This window comes from Psammomys obesus, unplaced genomic scaffold, assembly GCF_907164565.1.
Source record: "Psammomys obesus unplaced genomic scaffold, mPsaObe1.curated_primary_1811, whole genome shotgun sequence".
In the NCBI taxonomy this organism is placed as follows: domain Eukaryota; kingdom Metazoa; phylum Chordata; class Mammalia; order Rodentia; family Muridae; genus Psammomys; species Psammomys obesus.
This window is the reverse complement of record NW_026596073.1, coordinates 7,999,882-8,024,804: the sequence shown is the minus strand read 5'-3', so window position 1 is coordinate 8,024,804 and position 24,923 is coordinate 7,999,882. Positions and strand designations below refer to the sequence as shown.

The following is a 24,923-nucleotide window of genomic DNA, read 5'->3' as shown; positions in this document are numbered from 1 at the left end:
GGATCCCTTTGTTTCCTACCGTGGATGTATGGGTGGGAGGGATCTGATGTCTGGCTGCTAGCTAGGAGGACCCTGGATCTGGGGCTCTGCAGGCACTTGAGGGCACACTCACTCTCTAGCAAGTCAAATAAAAAAGCACAGAACCCCTTCTCTGCTGTCTCAGTCCCCAGGCAGTGAGTTCTGTGCTAAATCTCTGGCACTATGGGCCAGCTCTGCTGAGGAGGGAGGCACAAAAAAGGGAAGTACAAGGGGTTCAAATGATAACCACTCTCTGTCCCCAGAGAAGTCCATGGGTGACTTGAATCTAAATGGTCTCAGATCATGTGCTGTCCCCTCTTGTTCAGGAATCCTCACTGTTGATTTTCTGGCTTTAGCTGCTCCCCCACTCACCAATTTCAGAGTTTCAGATCCTCTGCCTCTCAGATACAGTGCGTGTTTGTCGCTGCCATCTTATAGCCCCTATATTATAGTTTTTAAGTTTTTGGCTTTTTTTTTTTTTTTTTAGAATTTCTGTGTTCACCAATACATATGTCTCTATTTCTATATGTGTTTTTCTTTGGTGCTTTAATGATTGTTTTTCTGTTTATTGTTTGTTTAATTGCTTATGTTTTATTTTATCTTTTATTATTCTTTTGCTTTTTAGATACCGGTGTGTTTTCTGAGAGAGAGTGCAAAAAAGGTTTTGAATTTGGGTGGGAGCTCTGGAGAGGATTTGAGTAAAGGGTAGTCATAATCAGTATATGTTGTATGAAAAAAAAATTGTCAATAAAAAGTAAAACAAACCATCAGAAAGCATAAGATTTGTTGGTTCTAGCTAACTATTCCTGAGCATGAGGCATGACCTGGAGTGTGATTCATGTACCTAGCGTCACTCCTTTGAAGAAGACTGATTTTCCCTGTCCCAGAGTCCATCATTCCATTCAAAGCATTTCTTGTTTAGGAGTGGAACTTTGTTTATTTCTCCATCTCCGCAGTGGGATTTTGTCTGACTTCCACTGGAGTAGTTCTCATATAAGGTGTCAAAATTACTGTGAGTCTTAAAGACATGGATAACTTTATAGAGATGTCCTATTTAGGTCTGAGTGCTCCAAAGTCCCTTTTTGCACATTGTCCAATTATGAGAATCTGTGTTAATTGCCATCTACAACAAGTAAAAGTTTTTCTGGCAATTGACAAGCAATGCACAAATCTATGAGGTCTGCAACATTTCATTAGATGATACTGTATTGCTATGTCCATCTAGAAGAATAATATCCAATAGTCTGTAACTCAGTCCTATGGCTTATCTTGTTTTAGGTTTTCATCTTCATTAACATACCGGATAACTTACCAGGCCACAGAGGAAGACAATGCAGCCACTCCTGATGAGACCTAATAGACTGGAATCAGAAGGAAGGAAATGAAGACCTCCCCTGTCAGTGGACTTGGGAAGAGTCATGCGTAGAGAAGGGAAAGGGAGGGAAGGGGAAGAGGGAGGAAGCTACAGGAGGATACAAAGTGAATAAAGTGTAATTAAGAAAATAATAATTATAATAATATCATCTCATGGAGAATGCCTTGAATCCAAAATTGTTGGTTACTCCCACAATATTTCTGACACTATTATTCTAGAAGGTGTGGATTGTAGGCATGTTGCTATTTTAGTTTACAGAGTTCATAGGTGGGTGAGACTGGTGATCACTGCTCTCTTTCAGTAGCATGCGTGACAACTTTTAGCACTATGAACTCTAATTTGTAGGAGTGAAACTTCCAGTTAAGAACTCACTAGATGTCTTTGTGTTCTATGGCCTAAATATGTGTTTTCAGCAATAGGGTCAGGTTGCAGTGAATAATCAATAACATTGTTATTAATTTATAATGATTGGTGGTATTCATTTGACCAACAACTCAACAAGATGTAGTAAATTTCTGTGAATTTTACTTGGTAGCATACGGTGATTAATTGGGACATTGTATCCTCCATTATATGATAAGTACATGTCAATACCTTTTATATATTTTAGGAAGCTTCTAGATCATTAAGTTTAGAAAAAGTTAGAATAGTAATAGGGTGAATAATGGGAAGGTGTGATCGAAGAGAAGCTACGGGGAAGGAAAACTAACATAAAGGCCTTGTCTTGGAACCTTGTCTTAAGAGATAATTTCTATCGCTGTGATGAGATGCCATTATCAAGGCCATTTATAGCAGAAAGAGTTAAAGAGTGTTTAGGGGCTCACAGTTTCAAAAAATGAGTCGACATCTGTCATAGCATACACAGTAGATGGCAGCAAGCAGGCAAGCATGGCACTAGAACAATAGCTGAGCTTGAGAACTCACATCTCATCTACAAACAGGAGACCGAGAGGGAGCAAAGAAGGGAGGGAGGAGGAAGGCAGAGAGAGAGAGAGAGAGAGAGATCTAAAAAGAATTGTATTGGTATTTTGATGGGAACAGTATAGAATCTGAAGATTGCTTTTGGCAGGATGGCCATTTTCACTCGGTTAATCCCACCAATCCATGAACATGGGAGATCTTTCCATCTTCTGATATTTTCTTCAATTTTTTTCTTCAGAGGCATCAAGTTTTCTTCATGCAGGCCTTTCACTTGCTTGGTTAGAGTCAAATTAAGGTGCTTTAAGTTGTTTGTGGCTATTGTGAAGGGTCTTGTTTTCCTAGTTACTTTCTCAGCCCGTTTATCTTTTGTATACAGGAGGGCTTCTGATTTTGTTTATTTTGTATTCAGCCACTTTGCTGAAAGAATTTATCAACCGAAGAAGTTCTCTGGTAAAATTTTTTGGGGTCGCTCATGTATACTCCTTTACCTTAGTCCAGAGAGATTGAGCTTCACTGTCCAATGCCTTCAAGTCTTAGGATAAAACAACATATAATAAGGAAAACATATTATAAAGAAAATCTATTCCATATACAGCATTGTGCAAGAATTGCATTTGGTGATGTTTCTGCCACAGGAACATGCTAGTTTTCTATGTCTTCTATTTGGATGTGTTTTAACTGGTTTTATAAATGCATGCCTTATTGTTAGTCTGACCAAATAGCCACACCATCAGATATTTTCTTTAGGACACTGTTTTATACACATGACATATATTTCATTTTTCAACATATAGTTAGGAATTAACAATATTCAACAGAAGTCTGGTCTTTAGTAGTGGAAAACAAAGTGAAGTTTGTAACACAGTAAATTTGCCCAAAGGGAAGTTCTACAACTACAGAATATGATCAACAAGTAAACACCCGACATAATCAACATCAAGAATCATTTGAGGCAATGAATGGTAACACGTGTGTTCACCATGTGACTAAGTGTTATTGCTTAACCATTCCTTTGAGTGAAACAAGTGGAGAACAGGAGAGAGTCCCAAACTGGAAAAAAACAAAACAAACAAACAACAACAACAACAAAAAAAAAAAACTGAAGAAAATTTTGCTCATATGTTTCAGTGGAAAAGTAGAGGTTATTCTTAACTTCAGCTGTAGGGTTTTACTTTATTTTATTTTTTTCTAAAGTACCTGGAAGCTCTAGTCATGAAAAAAAAAGTGACATACTGCTTACCTAAGGATTCTAGTTTTCCTAGTGTTTAACAGTTGAGTCAGTATAATCGAAGTCTGACCTGAATTTAAAAAGTGTTGCCATACTTTCCTCAATATTACTATATTAAGGAGAAGAGATGACCACTGCAGTGTGGACAGAGTTTCTAAGTGTTTATATCCTAAACATGCAAACTTTCTTCATTACCAAGACTGATTAAAGATGAAAATGAATGTATAGTGTGACATAATTATGCATGATACTTTAACCACAAAAGATGGATATTTTTGTTAATATCCATTCTTTGACAATGAAAATATATGTAGTAGTAATTATGCTGAAATTTAAACAAATATTTGTTTAATATGCTTCTTTCTCTGAGTAGGGATTAGTCCCAAGTGTTCTTATGTTGAGTACTACCTGTGCTAGGCATTGTGCTATAGTGATAATCTCTCGTGAGTGTTTTTATTATTAAAAAAACACAAACTGAAGGGAAATCATTGTTATTTTTTTTCTGCTTTTCATTTATGTGATTGTAACCAAATGATTTAAGAATTTTCTTCCCTGGAAAGTTAGCTAGTGGTTACAGGTTTTATCCAATTGTAACAGTGTCTTTTTGAGCATTCCCTGGAGAAGTAGAATACCATTTTCTTTGTTTGTTTGTTTGTTTGTTTGTTTATTTGTTTGTCTTTCTACTTGGTTGCTTGGTTGGTTGATCGGTTGTTTGGAGAGGTAGGAGGCCTTTCCTGGTATTGAATTTGTCATGTCAAAGGTGGTGGGCATTTCAGAGTTGGTAAATATTTCAAAATTCCCTTCCAAGTTCTTTATTCGTTGTGGCGATATGACTGATCGTAGTACATTTTGCCCACATCTGTTGAACTCTCCCCATAAAAGAAATGTAAGCATAAAATCTCCAATTTGTTCATGCTAAACCTGATGGACATGTTTGCTTTCAACTTATTTGCTGAGTTAAGAGTTTTAAATATATCCTTTGCAACCTGGGTCCTTATGTTGTCATTTCAAATTCTGCTCTTCCTTGCACCTCTATGCTGAACACAGCAACCCCATTCTTTATGTATGCACCAGCCTTCCTAACTAAAGAATAGGAATTCTTTTGTTCCATACACATTTATTTTCCCTTCAACTCTTAGTACAATGTTTTAAAATTCTAACTACTCAGCAAATGTTTGCTGTATTAAAATTAGCCAGGGAAAACATATGCTAATGCACTAATATATGTATTAATATACCTGGAGACCTGTACATTGATACATTATTTTGTGTATTTATATGTACATATGTAATTTAATACCATGGAATGTTATTTACTTCTTCAACCTCAGCCTGAATATTAAAGTTACACATACTGAATTTCTAATCTAGGAAGCCTAAACCATGAACACCTTTGTTCGGAGTCACTTTTCTTTTTTTTTCTAAACCTTCTTAGATAAGCAACAGCACTTGGCTTTTGTATCTCTGGCAAGGAGTCTCAGATAGGTGGAGGAGGAAGTGCAAAAAAATAGAGTATATCATTAAAGAAAGTAAGTTTGGTCATAACCATTCACTTTATGCAGACCTTTCTTGATATCGCCAAATACAGGTTTAGCCTTCTTAGAATGTTTGCTGGATCTCCACAGCAAAACTCGTGCTGATAGTGCCTCCTTGGCATCATCTTTGGCTGGCTCAGAGTAGAGCTGTGATTTCTGCAGTATTAGAATTGAGGGGTGACAGCTAATCCTAATGGGAAAGCAATGCCACGTTTGCTAATCCTAACACAGGGCCAGAGCCACTTTCGCTTTCAATCTGAAAATCCAAAATCTGATGAGCTAATTTTTTTTTTTTTTTGAGGAGAGATGCCACTCTGAATTCTGTCCAAGTTAACACAAGATAAATTTATCTGTAGCCAAAGTATTTCAAATCCTATGCTGCATTTGAGTGTACTTGCAGCTACTTGTACATTTTGAAAAGCAACCATTTTCACAGTTCTACTTATAGGTACTACAATATTTATCACAAACTAAGAAAATTTGACAACTATTTCCTTACTATAGAATATTGCTTTTTTCCTCTTTCCTTCAGCTTTCATATTAAATTCTGTTTGAATAAATGCAGTTCAATTGCTGTTTTCAAAACTTTCCAGCGAAAGACAGTAGGACTTACCAACCACAAATCTATTTCCCAAAGTTATACATAAAAATAAGAAGCAGATCTCATCAGGAGTGGCTGCATTGTCATCTTCTGTGGCCTGGTAAGGCTGCTTTCCCCCTCAGGGGGAGGTGATCAAAGAGCAAGCCAATCAGATTATGTCAGAGGCAGTCCCTCTTCCCATTACTATGTAACCCACTTGGACACTAAACTGCCATGGGCTACATCTGTGCAGGGGTTCTAGTTTATTTCCATGCCTGGTACTTGGTTGGAGTATGAGTCTCTGGGAAGACCCCTCTGTTCAAATTTTCTGGTTCTGTTGCTCTCCTTGTGGAGTTCTTGTCCTCTCCAGATCTTACCATTTCTCACTTCTTACATAAGATTCCATGCACACTGCCCAACAGTTGGCCGTCTCAGCGTCTGTGTTGATAGTCTGCAGGGCAGAGCCTTTTAGAGGCCCTCTGTGGCAGGATCCTAACTTGCTTCCTGTTTTTTTCTTCTTCTGATGTCCATCCTCTTTGCCTTTCGGATGAGGATTGAGCATTTTAGTCAGGGTCCTCTCTCTTGATTAGTTTCTTTAGATGTACAGATTTTACTAGGTTTATCCTATATTACATGTCTATATGAGTGAGTTTATACCGTGTGTGTCTTTCTGCTTCTGGGACAGCTCACTCAGGATGATCCTTCCCAGGTCCCACCATTTACCTGCAAATTTAATGATTTCCTTATTTTTCATTGTTGAGTAATACTCCATTGTGTAGATGTAACACAATTTCTGCATCCATTCTTCAGCTGAGTTTTTTCCAGCTTCTGGCTATTACAAATAAAGCTGCTACAAACATGGTTGAGCAAATGTCCTTATTGTGTACTTGAATCTCTTTTGGATATATGCCTAGGAGTGGTATGGCTGGATCTTAAGGAAGTGCTATTCCTAGTTGTCTGAGAAAGCACCAGATTGATTTTCAGAGTGGTTGTACAAGTTTACATTCCCACCAGCAGTGGAGGAGGGTTCCCCTTTCTCCACAGCCTCACCAGCATGTGTTGTCACTTGAGTTTTTCATCTTGGCCATTCTGATGGGTGTAAGATGAAATCTCAGGGTCATTTTGATTTGCATTTCCCTAATGGCTAATGAGGTTGAGCATTTCTTTAAGTGTTTTTCTGCCATTCGATATTACTCTACAGACTAAGATCAGAAGGAAGGAGAGGAGGACCTTCCCTATCAGTGGACTTGGAGAGGGGCATGCATGAAGAAGGGGAGGGAGAGTGGGATCGGGAGGGGAGGAGGGAAGGGCTTATGGAAGGATGCAAAGTGAAGAAAGTGTAATTAATAAAATAAAAAAAGCATGATATTGGCACAGAAACAATAACAACAAAAACCCACTAAAACAAAAAAAAAAAAAAAAAAAAACAAAACAAAAAAAAAAACCAAACAAACAAAAAAAAAGAAGAACCAACTCTTCTGTCTCCAAGCACTTAATCTCCTCAACTTTTGGTGCCCTTGCAGAGTGAGAATGCCCTTTTATTATTAAAATCTCACAATGACTGCCACACTGAGCTTGGTGTTAGGTGCAGGACTCCCTCTCCCCAGCAGGGCCTCCTTGTCCTACTGCTTATTATCCATGCTTAGAGAAGTCTTCAAAATGAGCTGAGATTCCTTATTTGGCCTCAGTGGAAAAGGATGCACTTAGTCCTGATGTGACTTGATGTGCTGAGGAGAAGGGAAGTAGGGGATTGGGGAAGAGGATGGGAGGATGGGGCCAGGAGGAGAAGAGGAAGTCTATGATGGGGATGTAAAGTGAAAAAATAAAAACTTATAAAAGAAAAAAAAAGAAGCAACTAAGATTTGCAAATTTTATGTTATAAAATATTTTTCATATATATTACAGAGAAATTCACCACTGAGAGATTATTTTATTGGGAAGCGAATTTTGTCATGGTATAATAAATTACCTGCATTATAAAAATTGTGGGCCCCCAATTTACTGGTGCTCAGTCATGCAGCAAGCAGTGGCTATTGTAGTTTTTAAAAATTGACATTTTGAAACATGTTTGTGATGTTGTAAAGTAGAAAGTTTGGAAATATCTGTACCTTTGAAGTTGCAAAATAGCATAAACATTCCACCCCAAACTAGTCAATGTGATTTTAAGCATTTCCCAGCACACCACTGAAACGCACAATTTTCTGAAACCCTTACTGTATAAAAATTATTCAGTCAATTTAATTCCTATTTCTTTAGGTAAAACATGATGTGACAATTTTCATGGTGAACATTACAGAGTATGCCCAATGTTGAAAAGCAGTATATATGCATCTTAAACTTTGCATTTTTCCTAATTATTTTATATTAAATTCTCATATTAAATCATGTTAATCTTATCAAAATATTCTAACATTGACAACTCTAAGGATAATATCTGTTTCATGTAAAATTACATTTTGCCTCTTGCTGTTGCCCCCAGGATGTCTGGCAGTAACCTGTTCCAACAGTGACCACATCTTCCAATCCGTAATATGTTTACCCTGTTTACACAAATACTCGATTTCAGGTCACAATAAGCCTGATTTGCCTTTTTGTTGTTCAAGAATTCTATATTTCTTTATAATGGTACATATTTACTTGCATTTTTTTTTATAAAATATTTAACTCCAGTTTAACTCTACCTGTGTCTCATGACCATCAGTCCCTTTTGTTATCAAGAGAGTGACAGTATATTGTTTTGTATTTCCTTAGAAAGAAATAGAAAGTAAAGCCACTGATATAGCCTGCTTGTTTCTCCTAAATGTTTATGTGTATATGTATGGTTTAGGTGTCTATACATGTGTGTACATATTCCTGTGAGTGACTGAGATGATATAACATGGTTCATGTGGTATGTGGACGTTAAAGGACGGCTTTGAGCATTGATCCTCCTTTGTTACCATGTTTGGGACAATATGGATAAACTTGTTGTCTATCACTGTGTGGGATAGGCTACATGGCCTATCACCTTTGAGGATCTCCTGTCTACCTCTAATATCACCACAAGAACACTGAAATCACAGGTGATGTTTACCATTGTTGGCTTACATGTATTCCAGGGATATAAACTGAAATCTTTACATTTGTGTGGAAACACTTTACCCACTGAGCTATTCTCCCTCCCAAAATATTTTATTTCCTAATGGAAGGTGGATTACTCACTTGTGACAGTTAACCATGTATTTGCTTTTCAGATAGTGTTTGGTTCCTTTTTTAAAGTTTGGTTAAAAGAAGGTTACTGGTTATACATATACATAGTTTTTATATTGAGTTGACGTTGTATCCAGATACTTTTCACCATACAATGTTCATTGCAGCTTTATTCATAATAGCCTGAAACTGGAAATTAGCCAGAGGTCTCCCAACTGAAAAACAATAGCATACTACTCAGCTTTTAAAAACAAGGAAATCATGAAATTAGCAGGCAAATGGATGAAACCAGAGAGGATCATCCCAACTGAGGTAACCCAGAAGCAGAAAGACACACATGGTATGCACTCACTTATAAGTGGATATTAGCCATATAGTACAGGAAAACCATACTACAATTCATAGAGTCAAAGAAGATAAGTAACAAGGAAGACTCGAGGGAGGATACTTAAATATCACTCAAAAGTGGAAATAGAATAGATAGAGGAGTCAAAGAGAGGGAACAGGGTTGAAGAATGAGCATGGAGAGAAATGAGTATATAGATCAGACTAGGGAGAGTGGAGAGGAGGACAGAAGGATTGTAAAGAGAAGAGAAATCATGAGCAGGAGCATATCTGAGACAAGCGGAAGACCTAAGACAGGTTAAACTCCTGGGAGAATATGAGTGACTCTAGGTGAGACTCTTAGTATTAGGAGTCATAGAGAGTGAAGAAGTCACCCTAACTAGAATGGTCCACTTGTAGGGGGAGGGGAACACCAACCCGCCCACAAAACTTTAACCCAAAATTTACCCTGCCTACAAGAAGTACGGGCATAAGTACAGAGCAGAGATTGAGGGGATGTCTAACCAATGCCTGGCTCAACCTGAGACCCACCCCATGAAAGAGAGCCAATCCCTGACACTATTAACAATACTCTGCTATGCTCACAGACAGGAGACTAGCATAGCTGTCCTCTAAAGGCTCCATCTAACACCTGATCAAAACAGAGTCTTGTAGAAGAATGGGGTAAAGAATAGAAGCACCAACAGGTTACAGAAGCTCCACAATAAGACCAACAGAGGCAACTAACATGGGCCCATGGCAGCTTATGGAGCACCAACAAAGGGCCATGCATGGACTCAATGTAGGCCCCTTATAAATATGTAGACAATGGGTAGCTAGATCAACATGTGGATACCTTAGAAAGGGGAGTTGGGGTTGTCTCTGACTTGTTGTCTGCTTTTCAATCACTTCCATCTAGTGGGCTGCCTCACCAGGTCCCAGGGGAAGAAAAACTCAATCCTGATGCAACTTGATGTGCTGGTCTGAGTTGTTCTGGGGCAGGCTCCTCTTATCTGAGGAGTAGGGGAGGGAGGATAGGAAGAGAGAGGAAGGATGGGAATGGGAGGAGCAGAGGGAAGTCCTATGATTGGAATGCAAAGTGAATAAATAAATAAATATATGTATAGATAGATAAATAAACAAACAAGCTAGTGTTTGGTTAAAGAACCATTTTGAAGGCTTTGGGTATTTGTAATGAAATGAAGCTCAAAAATGTCTTCAAGGGAATAAAGCAATTGTCAAGGGGTCAAGAGTATTTGTGAATTTGACATAAAGCCACACCATATAGGTTGCCAGCACTTATATCAGGCAGCTTACAAATGCCTATATTTTTAATTCCAGAACATCGGATATCTTCGACTTCTGTGGGCCCCTGCGCCCACATGCAAATGATTGCAGATACATGTACATAAACACATTTAAAATAATAACTTTCAAAGTATTCAATATGTTATATTCAAGGACCAAATTTTTAAGTATAAATTATAGTATTCCAGATTAATATGAACATATATTCAAATTATATAATCATCTGGGTATACATTTCAGTTAATTTTTTATAATACTGAAAAATATTGCCATGTTTAGTTTGGTTATGACAGGAAATATCTAAAAGGGTAATGTCTAAAAAATTATGTGTGAGATGAGCAAAGCAATTATAACCAAACCAAGGATGCAGAATAGATTAAGAAGTACGAGCATTCACTTAGTAAATCCATTACATTTATCACACAACGACCACATGCCATTTGTACAAGGAAATGATCTGATGACACTAAAATATGTAATTGGGATATGATGTGATATGATCTCACTTATAAAAATAATATTTTATTTCAAGTACTATTTGATTTAAAAGGTGAATGGACTATGCTTGTTAAAACAGATGTTTCACAGGGACATGCCAAAGCAACTAAGAATAACTCAGGCATCATTTATTATGAAAGGCACATTGACTGCTTATGGCAAATGTTATTCCTGCATTTACTTTGCCTACTAGTAATTATTCAAATACACATTTTATATCTACGTACTGTTGCAGCTTAACTCTTTCTTGATATAAAATTTGTCTTCAAAGAAATGTCAACATTTTAGCAAAAGATTCTTAAGTCAATATTTACTGAGGTCATAATAGTTAACTATTCCTTAAAGGTTAGCAAATAAAAAAATAATAATCCTATTCTAAAGATGTATATGTAAAAGACCTTATCTTGCCTTTCATCTGAAGACTAGAATGATCTTTCAATAAAAAAATGTTGTCTGTCTCTGTCACTTATCAAAATTTCAGAAATGTGGATTTATTTGCCCAAGTATTTATATTTGAAGAGACAGGAAATCGTTTTGTTATTGTAATCTATCAGAAAAATTTTAAATAATTTTGATTCATGAACAGTTGAGAAAGTTTACTAATTGAATATTTTTGATAAATGGTCATAATAAATTATCTATATGGACTATAAAATAAGTCATATTTTAAAGCAACATTTTTGCTGTTGTTTGCTTGCTTATTTTTCTTTTTTGTGTGTAAATTTGTGTGTGGGGGGAAAGGAAGTAATGTTTGAGATTTAACTTAGGGCACATCTGTCTCTGAGCTATAGTGCTGGCTCTCTCTCTATCAATACATCCATCTCCCTCCCTCCTCCCCTCCCTCTCTCCCTACCTACCTACCTGCCTGCCAGCTTATTTACCTATTATTTGTTGAGACAAGATCTTACAAAATTGCTTACACTTATCTTTTATTCACTGTATATCCCAAGCTGGCATTGAATTCAAGATTTTCCTGCCCTAATCTTACAAATTATTAGAGTAATAGGCTATGTAGTCATTCACATTCAGCTTTTATTGTCTTTCTTTTTATTTTATCAAAAAAATCTTCTGCTACCTGTTTGTCATTGACACCAGGTTTAGTAATAAAAATAAAAAAATAGAGATGATTATAATACATAGAATTAACTTTTGTCATTTTTATTTAGTTATTCTATATTTTCTTTTTCTTTTTAAAATTTATTTATTGTTTTATTAATTACAGTTTATTCACTTTGTATCTGAGCTATAGTCCACTCCCAATCCACCCTCCATCCTCTCCTCCCATGCTCCTTTCCAAGTCCATTGACAGGAGAGGTCCTCCTCCCCTTCCCTCTAATCCTAGTCTATCAGGTCTCACCAGGACTGGCTGCATTGTCTTTCTCTGTGGCCTGGTAAGGGTGCACCCCCCTAAAGAGGAGGTGATAAAAGAGCCAGCCACTGAGTTCATGTCAGAGACAGTCCCTGTTCCTATTACTAGGGAACTTACCTGGACACTGAGCTGCCATGGGCTATATCTGTGCAGATTCTAGGTTATATTCATGAATGGTCCTTGGTTGGAGTATCAGTTTCAGAAAAGACTCCTGTGCCCAGATTTTTTTCTCTCCTTGTGGAGCTCCTGACCCTTCCAGATCTTTCTATCTCCCCCTTCTTTCATAAGATTCCCTGCACTCTATCCAAAGTTTGGCTATATTCTACATTTTAATTAAAATTTAATTATATCTCTTCTTTCCTTTCCTCCTCCAGCACCTCAAATGTCCCTTGCCTCAACCCTTTCCCTGTCCCCTAACCCCCCCAACACTGTCAAATTTATGGCTTCTTTTAATTTCATATATATATATATATATATATATATATACACACACACACACACACACACACACACACACACACACACACACAAATAGTTATTACACCCTGATGAATGCATTTTTACTTCTTATGTGAAAATTGTTTCTGACTACTTCATACAAAGTTAATTATTGTCATTAGAGTAAAAGATATTTCCAAATATTAATGTTCTTGTAAATAAAATTAATAAAAATTTCCATTAGCCCACCAGTAGAAATCTACCTTCTAAATGTCAGAAGGCCAGTCATCCTATGTAGTTAAGGTGATTTGGGCAGAGATGGTTTCTAGACCATATTAAACATATAAGGCTCAAATAATAGGATGTAAATTTTATAACCAAAAGTAAACAGAAAACCTATTTGTATTAAATCTCACAAAGCTCTCTAGCTAGGGGTTTTAGTCATCATTCTTTTATCCCTGGTGTTTTGCTTCACTGGATGTGATTATATCCAACCACCATGCTCCTGTACATAGAGAGGACCTAGATGCCCTGCTCTATGTAGCCTATAGGCTACTCACTGTTAGAGTGGGTTCCCTAGTAAGGGGAAAAGAGACAGTCTCTGACATGAACTTGGCTGTTTGCTCCTTGGGCACTTCTCCCTGGTGGGGCAACCTAGTCAGTTTACAGAGGAAGAGGACCAGGCAGTCTTGATGGTACCTGATAGGTTACGTTCAGACAGTAGGTGATGAAGACTTTTCTTATCAGTGGACTAGGGGAGAGGGATAGGTAGGTAGGGTGGGACCATGTGTAGATGAGGGAGAGGGCTACAACAGGAACACAAAGCAAACAAATTGAGATGAATGATAATGATAGTAATAGCAGTAGTGGCAATAATAGTAGGAACTTGCTCATTGCAGTCTCTTGGCTCCTCAGTTCCTACAATGGCTCCTCCTAGCCACAATGGGGAGGCTCCTTGGGTGGTGGGAGCACCCCAGGCACCATCAGGCCTGTAGCCTCTGGACACCTGACCATCAGCAGCATGCAGGGTAAAGATAAAGCACTGAAGTTGAATTTTGCAAATCCACCTGTCAAATCAACAACGGCTTACTCTGAACACTAATACCGCAGGAGTCCAGAACCCACACGCGGAGAGACTGGGAACACAAAGCATTGAGTCATCAGGAAAACTGAAGATCTCACCTGAACAACACTGGAATTTCACTGCAGAGGACTTGAAAGATACTGAAGAAATTTGACGAGGAGCTTATGGTTCTGTCAACAAAATGGTCCACAAACCAATCAGGAGGATAATGGTAGTTAAAAGAATAAGGTCAACTGTGGATGAAAATTAAAACAAAAACAACTTCTCATGGATTTGGATGTAGTAATGTGGAGGAGCGATTGCTCATACATTGTTCATCTCTATGGTGCACTCTTCAGAGAGGGCGACTGTTGGACTTGTATGGAGTTTATGTCTACCTTGTTCAATAAGTCTTAAATGTGTATATACTGTGTTAGAGGATGTTATTCTAGAAGAAATCATAGGGAAAATCACTTTAATAACTGTGAAAGAACTAAACCACTTAAAAGAAGAATTGAAAATTATTCAGAGAGATATCAAGCCTTCCAAAATTCTTCTGGACTGAAGTGGAAATATTAAGCTCTGTGATTTCCACATCACTGGAAATCCATTGTCAAGGAAAGAAATGCTGGGTGCAGGCTATACATGGCACTGGAAAGAATAAATACAGGTGTGTCCAGACAAGGGTTTGATGCCTACTGTGATGTCTGGAGTTTGGGGATCAGATTGTAAGAGCTGGCCATGAGCAGATTATGTAATAATGGAAGCAGATTATGGAATACTGTATTTGATCAGCTAACACAGTGGTGAAAGGAGACCTTCCACCGCTGAGTCATTCAGAAGAAAGGGAATTCTCCCCCGGTTCAATCAACTTTGTCAACTTGTGCCTTACAAAGGATGAATCCAAAAGGCCAAAGCATAAAGAGCTTCTGAAACATCCTTTATTTTGATGTATGAAGAAGGTACCATTTGAGGTTGCATGGTGTGTTTGTAAAATCCTGGATCAGATGCCAGCTACTCCCAACATTCTCATGTGTGTCAACTGATACCGCTGCTACATCAGACTGTAGATAAAAGGGCTGAGAGAAAGCAAGATGTAGAGACTTTCTATCCTCTATCACAGTGTTTTTTCATTACTCGCCAAATGCAATCTACAATAAGATTGGCGTTCGTTTCCATCATGTCTGTAAACTTTTTTCCCCTAGAATGTGAATCCCTGTAATACCTGACTGATCACAGTGCTAGTTCTGGTCAGAGACCACATGCTTCTCTTTTGTGATGAATATATTCATGACATGTGGAAGTCAATATGCTCAAGTTGTTGACTCTGATTATATAGTACATAAAACTCATTTCTAGACCAACCTGGATACTTAGCTACTGAAATGGTGTTTTGTGAAACTTACAAAGCCTGGAAGGACACAGTGATGGGTGTACTGTGACTGAACATAGAGATCTGGGCTTGAATGAAGAGCTTGCACAGCCAGTGAGACACATTGCCTTTTTGAGCTAGGAGACAAAGGAGGAGTTCCTTTTTCACTAAGTGCAGTAGATTTATTGATCTGAATTTCTGTTGCTTTACAGTTAGAAATGATATATTGGGCCCAATGTGCTCAGTCAAATTTCCAGTTCAAAATGACATGTTACTATCCTAGTACCACACAGTTTTTATTATTGCTCTATAGTACAGCTTGAGATGAGGGATGGAGATACCTCCAGAAGATCTTTTATTGTGGAAGGTTGTTTTAGTTATTTTGGGTTTCTTGTTATTCCATTCAAAGTTGAGAATTTTTCTTTCAAAGTCTTTAAAGAATTGTGTTGATAATTTGATGGGAATTGCATTGAATCTGTAAATTGCTTTTCGTAAGATGGCCATTTTCATGGTTAACCCTGTCAAGCCATGAGCATGGGAGATATTTCCATCTTCTAATATCTTCTAATTATTTCTTCAGAGACTTGAAGTGTTTTTCAGATAAGTCTTTGGCTTGCTTGGTTAGAGTCACACTAAGATACTTTATGTCTTTTGTGGCTATTGTGAAGGGTGTTGTTTCCCTAAATTCTTTCAGAAATTGTGGCACATTTACACAATGGAATACTACATAGCAATTAAAAACAAGGAAATCATGAAATGTGAAGGCAAATTGTGGCAACTAGAAAAGATCATCCTGAGTGAGGTATCCCAGAAGCAGAAAGACACGCATGGTATAGACTCACTTATAAGTGGATATTAGACATACAATATAGGATAAACATACTAAAATCTGTACACCTAAAGAAGCTAAGCCAGAAAGAGGACCCTGGGTAAGATGATCAATGCTCATTCAGAAAGGCAAACGGGATAGACATCGGAAGTGGGAGAAAACAGGGAATACGACAGGAGCCTACCACAGACAGCATATGATAGACTCTACCTAGCAGAGTGTTAAAGGAGATGCTGAGACTGATAGCCAAACTTTGGGCAGAGTGCAGGAAATCTTATGAATAAAGGGGAGAAAGACAGATCTGGAGGGGATAGAAGCTCCACAAGAGAGTAACAACAAAAAATCTGAGAACAGGGATCTTTTCTGAGACTGGTACTCTAACCAAGAACCACCGATGGAGATAACCTAGAATCCCTGAACAGATATGGCCCATTGGAGCTTAGTGTCCAAGTGGGTACCCTAGTAAGGGGAACAGGGATTGTCTCTGCCATGAACTCAGTGGCTGGATCTTTGATAGCCTCCCCCTGAGGAGGCACAGCCTTACCAGGCCACAGAGAAAAACAATTCAGCCAGTCCTGGTGAGACCTGATAGGCTAGGGTCAGAGGGAAGGGAAGGAGGAACTCCCCTTTCAGTGAACTGGGGGCTGGGCATGAGAGGAAATGAGGGAGGGAGGACAGGATCAGGAGGAGATGAGGGAGGAGGCTACCGCTGGGATACAAAGTGAGTAAATTTTAATGAAAAAAATCAAAAGAAAAAATAAAATGATGTTGAAACAGAAAGAATCTCTACCGAAACCAATATTGCTTTCAGAAAGGTGAACATTAAAGCACTAAGATGGGAGAGAATGTGTTCCTTTGCCTCTCCACCACGACTCACCCCTGGGAAGATACCGGAGTCTGCTACTTTTCTTTGAAGGGTGCTGCCAACTTGATGTTCTTTCTACCTGGTACCAACTACCAGGACAGAACAAAGGAAACAGTACATGAGGGCAAAGTTTACAGATGTTTCTGATTTTGTTATCTTCTCCAGAATCTTATAGCAAGTATTGCCTTCCCCTTGGCCCCAAGCCTGGTACTTGAGCCACCATAACACACTAACAGGGAGGAGTAGCTAGTAACAATATTCCTTGATGATTAGATGAAGATTTCCGGTAGGCATCAAAACACCAAATCACAATTCTTTGCTTCTTGCCATCATGGGCCAGGTCTTCAGTTTCTAACTCCTTCCCCTTCCCAGAATTTGTTACCACTTGACTTTGGCCTGAATCAGTATTCTTCTTGTTTTTCACACTGGAAACCCTAACATTGTAAGGCATGCTATTTACCATTGATTTGCAGTCCTGAATCTCTTCTGTGTCATGATGTTCGAAAAGCTGAGACAACCGGTGAGAAAGAGCCAGTCTGATGGAGAGGTACATTTGAGCAGAATGACGATAAGAAACGGCAGCCTTTCAGGTAGGCGTGGTACCTGCTTGGTCCTCTACCAGTTTACTATGTCCCTTAGAAGTTGAGTTTTCCCTACCTCTTTATCCCCTTCCCAAACTGACAAAATGTAAAAGAAGCCACTTCCCCTCATGTGTGGCTCATCTTCATTTACCCATTAGCCAGGCATTGGGTGTCAGCTCTGCCCAGCAGTCAAGTAGGGCTGGGAGGTAGTTTGCCATACAGGTAATTTCTTGGTACACTTGCCTAAATTCCCCATTTTCTACCTCTGGCCCCCTAATTCTTCTGTGTTCCACAAGGAAGACAGTTCTGTATGTTGTCCTTATGCTGTGTCAAGCTGTCATCCTCCATTGCTCCCAGAACTGAAGAATTTGTTTCTCTGCTGTCAGGTTCCCATCTCTGTCAGTATAGCCTCACTCCGCCATTCTGCAAATGGAAATCAAAGCAGTTCTGACTGTCCAGGAGCTATCTTACTTTCTGCTGTGTGGGTTACTACATAAAAAGGTAATTTTAGTGTATTAATCATAGATTACTATAAACTATAAACTTAAAGGCAAGGAAATTATTACAATGTATCTTTTGTAAACAAAAGGGTGTATAGTGTTCACAAACTGAAAATCATTTTAGAACTATATATTGTTGTGGTTATTTTTCTCTTGTACCATATTGAAATTATCATAAAGCTAATGTGCAGGGATATTGCTTTGTGTATAAAATTGTAGCTCATAACATAACTGCTTCTTAGAGCTTTAGAATATTTTATCCCATATTCTTGTCTGAATCCCCTCTTCTATTTAAGACATAGCTATGGAGTCTACATGTTTATGGAATAGTCTACCCTTTGCCTGCAGGTCCATTGTAATGAATCTAGATTGTGATGATGGCCTTGCATTTTGATTTTCTCCAGTCATACTCTGAGAAAGAAAGTCAAGAGAAATGATATAAAATTATACAGAGGAGAGTTATCTCCTTTCAGAAAAAAATACTAGTAGATTTTAATGTTCTTATCAAAAATAAATTAGAAAACAAATATGCTAATTGCATGTGTTAATCATTATAGATTGCATACATATCTCAAAATAGTACTTTCTAGCCTATAAATGTCTAACCAAAATATCTGGGCAAAAGGGTCTTTTCTGGGACTGATTCTCCAACCAAGGACCATGCATGGAGATAACCTAAAACCCCTGCACAGATGAAGCTCATGGCAGCTCAGTCTCCAAGTGGGTATCCTAGTAAGGGGAACAGGAACTGTCTCTGACGTGAACTCAGTGGCTAGCTCTTTGGTCACCTCCCCATGAGGGGGAAATAGCCTTACCAGGCCACAAAGGAGGACATTGCAGCCAGTCCTGATGAGACTGCCTAGGGTCTGATGGAAGGGGAGGAAGACCTCCCCTGTCAGTGGACTTTGGGAGGGGCATGGGAGAAGAAGAGGGGAGAGGGTGAGATTGGGAGGGGATGAGAGACTGGGCTATAGCTGGGATACAAAGTGAACAAAATGTAATCAATAAAAATAAGGGAACGAGTAGGAGGGGACAAGAAAGGGGGCTACAGCTGGAATACAAAGTGAATAAACTGAAATTTATAAAAAATAATTAAATTAAAAAATAATTAATTAAAAAAACCTCTACAGTGGTTCTGTAAAAGAAAGTATTTTAGAAAACCAGTTTTCAAAAATCATCTAGGGATATCTAGTTTTTCTTGTAGAAGAAAATAAAATTTGTCTCACCTCTCTCCACTCTCTTTGCATTGTTTAATTTTATGTTCTTTGAGCAACCACAGTAATACCTTCTGAGTTTTCCATCTCTGTCTAAGCCAGTTCAGTAGAAAAAAGAAACATGGAGTCAAGTGAGAGGATAGTAGGTGAAATTGCATTTTTGAATCAAGTTTGATTCCAGCTGACTTGAAAGGTTCTGAGTGACAGTCAAATTTCCTGCTGTTTAGGTTACAGAAACACTGACTTTTCCATCTCTGTGTCTCCTGACTCTCTCAGAAGTTTAGATTGCAGGCCACAGGCAGCAAGAACCTCACCCTCACTTCTGCTGGCATTCTGGTAAACCCACAAAAGGGCTTATTTTTTTTCTGATAGGAATTTGCTAGAAGTCAGGAGGAGCAAATTTATCTTTGTTTTTCTAGCTTCTACCCCCTATAGGTCCATGTTCAAAGGTGTTTGATGTGACTCCCAATTACCTCAGGTCACTACATAACTATTTTTTTTTTTTTGGACAAAAAAAAAAAAAAATGAAATTCCAGCATGGAATAAACTTTTCTTTTTTCATTTCTGATCCCAAGAAAGTTTTGAACTTTCATTGCTGAATACCCTGCTTTGGGCACACACCTTTATATTAGTCAGTGTTCACGTAACGCTTCTAGAACAATGGCAAAACCAAGTGATGTGAGACTTGTGAGCAGCAGTGTCCTCTCTGTTCTTTGTTAGTACAGGATGGTGCTTACTTCATTGAAAGTGTTTAGACCTCCTTGTTCCTTTCAGTTTTCTTCATCATCTTATCTCTTTCATCTTGGATCATTTCACCAGTGTTGCTTTGGTCATTGTCTGCGAGAGGAAAGTTAATGCGGAAATATGGGGTAAAAATTGAAAACTCATCCTTGAGTGCTTTCAAATACCACTGTCCCAGAATAAGTACGAGTGCATCTGCATTGCAACAGACAACAAATGTACATAGTTAGGTTATCCGTCCACAATAAATGTGAGAGATCAGTTACAAAACAGACTATAGGAAACAAACAAGAGGGCAGTTACACTGTCTACTAAGGCCATGATAACCATAAAAGATAATAAGAAAAACTAACGAAAATGCAATTTGACAGGCAAATATCAAGATCTTTTAAAATTTTAAGAGTATTAATTATGGCTAAAACAAACTTTTAAAGATCCATGTATTTTGTATGTAATATTCTTCCTGGCAGTACATTGGTTTCACTTTGGTATTGTGATTTAGTGCGATAAGAGCTGTTCAGGTAACTCTCTAGTAACTGCCTTATCTCTTTCAAACTGTAACTGTGAGGAGACTAGGCCCCACTAGTCCTCAACTGTGTTTTTAACAAAGTAATATTTTCCAACATCCTTCCAGTTCATCTTTGTCATCTGTAAAACATTATTTAAAATTTGTTGGCACAAATACCTAATTAATCCTGTATAATTTGGATTTAAACATACCAAGAGACAGCACATGCTGGAGAAGTTGTGGAGAAAGGGGAACCCTCCTCCACTGCTGGTGGGAATGTAAACTTGTACAACCACTCTGGAAAGCAATGCTTTCTCAGACAACTAGGAACAGCACATCCTCAAGATCCAGCCATACCACTCCTAGGCATATATATCCAAAAGAGGCTCAAGTACACAAAAAGGACATTTGCTCAACCATGTTTGTAGCAGCCTCATTTGTCATAGCCAGAAGCTGGAAACAGCCCAGATGCCCCTCAGTGGAGGAATGGATGCACAAATTGTGGTACATCTACACAATGGAATATTACTCAGCAATAAAAAAAACAAGGAAATCATGAAATTTGCAGGTAAATGGTGGGATCTGGAAAAGATCATCCTGAGTGAGCTATCCCAGAATCAGAAAGATGCACACGGTATATACTCACTCATATAGACATATAATATAGGTTAAACCTACTAAAATCTGTATACGTAAAGAAACTAATTAAGAGCGGGGACTCTTGCTAAAATGCTCAATTCTTATCCAGAAAGGCAAAGAGGCTGGACATCAGAAGAAGAGAAAAGAGGGAACAAGTCAGGAGCCTGACACAGAGGACCTCTGAAAAGCTCTGCCCTGTAGACTATCAATGTAAATGATGAGACTTATGGGCAACCTTTGGGCAGAGTGCGGGGAATCTTAGGAAAAAGTGGGAAACAGTAAGATTTGGAGAGGACAGGAACTCCACAAGGAGAGCAACAGAACCAAAAAATCTGAGCACAGAGGTATTTCCTGAGACTGCTATTCCAACCAAGGACTATGCATGGAGATAACCTAAGACCCCTGCACAGATGTAGCCCATGGCAGTTCAGTATCCAAGTGGGTTACATTGTAATAGGAACAGGGACTGTCTCTGACATGAAGTGATTGGCCTGCTCTTTAATTACCTCCCCCTGAGGGGAAAGCAGCCTTACCAGGCCACAGAAGAAGACAATGCAGCCACTCCTGATGAGACCTAATTGACTAGGATCAGAAGGAAAGAAAAGAAGTCCTCCCCTATCAGTGGACTTGGGGAGGGGCATGCATGCAGAGGGTGGAGGAAGGGAGGGATTGGGACTGGAAGAGGGAGGGGAAAAAAAGATCCAGCTATACCACTCCTAGGCATATACCCAAAAGTTTCTCAAATACACAATAAGGACATTTGCTCAACCATGTTTGTAGCAGCCTTATTTGTAATAGCCAGAAGCTGGAAACAGCCCAGATGCCCCTCAGTGGAGGAATGGATGCACTAATTGTGGTATATCTACATAATGGAATATTACTCAGCAATAAAGCAAGGAAATAAAAAAAAACTTTTAACTATGTTAATACCATATATGTAAGAAAGTAATTTTAATAATACTAAACATTTTAAATCCCTATAGCATTTTTACCTAGTCCAAATGTTCTTCTGAGAGAGAGGGAGAATTATTGTTTTGAGAACATACCAGTAAATATGAAAATTTGATACAAATATTCACTGTTGAAATTTTATATCTGTTATAAAAGAAGTGGTTAAACCAATGAAAAGAAAAATCAGTGATGGGAGAGGAGAATGCCCTTTTAAAGCCTGTCTGTCATTTGACATTCAGCTAGTCAAATAATCTTGGGAAAACAACACTTTTTATGTATTGCTATTTGTGAGATTTTAAGTATGAGGTCCAGTAATACTGTCAACAAGATACTTTAAGGCTAAGTCTGATGACAATGTCAATTTGGTTACTCAGCGTTATCTTGCCAAATTCATGACAATATCCTTCTGTGACAATATTCTACTGCTAAATAAAATTCATAATATTCATAAACATCAGACACATGTTTTGATTTTGGCTTTAGACAGTGATACAGACATCAAGGGTTATGGCCATCTGTGGGCTAGCATGTGAAGATAATGCTTTGCTAGATTTGCTTTGTGTCTCAAGAGCAGTGTAAAGAGCAAATTCATATATTAATTCTATTAATGAGTATGTTTTCTATTTCTTCTGACTAAATGAGAAACCATGTGATTAAACCTAATGAAGCACAAACTGCAACCTATGGCCCCATCATCTCAGAATTTGTGAAATCAAAAGGGAAACAATTCTACAAATAGTTCATACTAACTCAGCACTTTCACATAGAAAAATTAATGTAAAATGATATGTAAGGGTTATTTAATCTCCCATTTCCTTTCAGCAATAATGTTCAATGATTCATAGCAGTAAAAGCAAGATTTTTAAACTTCTAAATATTAGCATTAAATATTGTCATTTTAATTTTTCTATGTTAACTAATTACAGAAATAGGAACATATTTTAATTCAGTTTATTTATACTGCAGATAAATATTCTTAAATGCATTTTAGTCATAAAATGCTAGATATTAGCAATAGTTTTAAAAATATTAGAAAAGGCTACTCATCATGAAAACAAGTTTGGATACTCCTTAAGCTCAGAAAACAGATATTTCATTCTACATTTTATTGTCCTTAATTACCAATGTTTCCTTGTCAACATTTTATAATAGAATAATAACACAATGTTAACTTTTTATTTTAAAGAGACTGGCGCTCCATAAGGGGAGCAACAGAACCAAAAAATCTGGACACAGGTGTCTTTTCTGAGACGGATGCTCCAACCAAGGACCATGTGTGGAGATAACCTAGAACCTCTGCACAGATGCAGCCAATGGCAGCTCAGTCTCCAAGTGGGTTCCCTAGTAATGGGAACAGGGATTGTCTCTGCCATGAACTCAGTGGCTGCCTCTTTAATCACCTCTCCCTGATGGGGGAACAGTTTTAACATGCCACAGAGGACAACAAAGCAGCCAGTCCTGATGAGACCTGATAGGCTAGGGTCAGATGGAAGGGGAGGAAGACCTCCCCTATCTGTGGACCTGAGAAAGGGCATAGGAGGAAAAGAGGGAGGTGACTACAGTTGGGATACAAAGTGAATAAATTATAATAAATTAAAAAACCCAATATATTTGAATGATATTTTTCCCTTTAGAGGAACTACTCCCAGACTTTCCCATATGACCTACCAGGACAAATTTATGTTCATTCTCTATAAAAAGCAGAAACAACAACAATAAAAAAACATAGTGGAAAAACAAAACAAAAAGAAAAATGAAAACAGACGAAGAAACTAAATACAAGAACAATAGTAAGGCAACAATTCTAACACAAATCAACACATACAAACATGAAAACATGCATACACATGCATGCATACATATGTGAACACACTTATGTGCATGCGCTCACTTCCCCATACACACATACATGCATGCACTCTACCCACATGCACACCCATGTGTACAAAAACATGCACACACACATGCGCAGATGTACTTGCACACACACACAGTCACACGAGAATGCATATATGCACATCACACACACACACATGAAACCAAACAAAACATGTGGAGTCAGTTCATAAGCATGGGCTAGACCTGAAGTATAATTGATATATGCAGTTAGACTCCATTGGAGAAAACTGATTTTCCCTTTCTCAGAAGGTATGAATTGCACATCAGTTTTTGTTCAGGATGGTGCTGTGCATGGGCTTTCCCTGCTCAGTGATGAGACTGTGTCTAGCTTGAACTTGTGCAGTCTTCTGCATGTTATCCCAGTCTCTGGCTTCATATGTGTTACCAATGCTGTCTGTCAAAAGACTCGGCTTCCCTGGGACCACACATCACTTCTGGCTCTTACAGTCTTCCCAACTCCATTTCTTTAAAGATCCCTAAGCTTGAAGGGGTGAGTGTTTAAAACACTATACAGTGTAACCAAATGCTTTGGAAGATTCTTTTCAAACATTTTTTGCTTATTTTTCTACATATCTGCTACATTTAAATTTATCATATAGCTATACAAAAGGGACTCACTATAATCTTCACATATATAAATAAGGTATGCATTAATTATGAATATGTACCCACTACTCTGTCCTTAATTCTTCCTCATCTCCTGTTCAGTCTCTAACACCCCCTCTTCTAATTTCAAGGCTATTTATTTCCATATGTGAAAAAAACATATAAAACTTTCAATTATTTCACTTAGGATGATGCTTCTACTTACACCCACTTCTGTGCAAGCAACAATATATCTTTCTTTATGGCTGAACAATGCTATTATTTATATATAATATTCTTTAATCATTTATTGCCTGACACCTGCCTTATTTCCACAATGTGGCTGTTGTAAATGTCACAGCAAACATATGTACATACCACTTATATATCCTG

At 38.1% G+C, this 24,923-nt stretch overlaps 1 pseudogene; it reads left to right on the top strand.

Moving 5' to 3' along the window:
* The window catches only part of LOC129690484 (dual specificity mitogen-activated protein kinase kinase 4-like), a 97,156-nt pseudogene extending 82,264 nt beyond the window's left edge, over positions 1–14,892 (top strand).
* Positions 14,893–24,923: the final 10,031 nt, after the last annotated feature.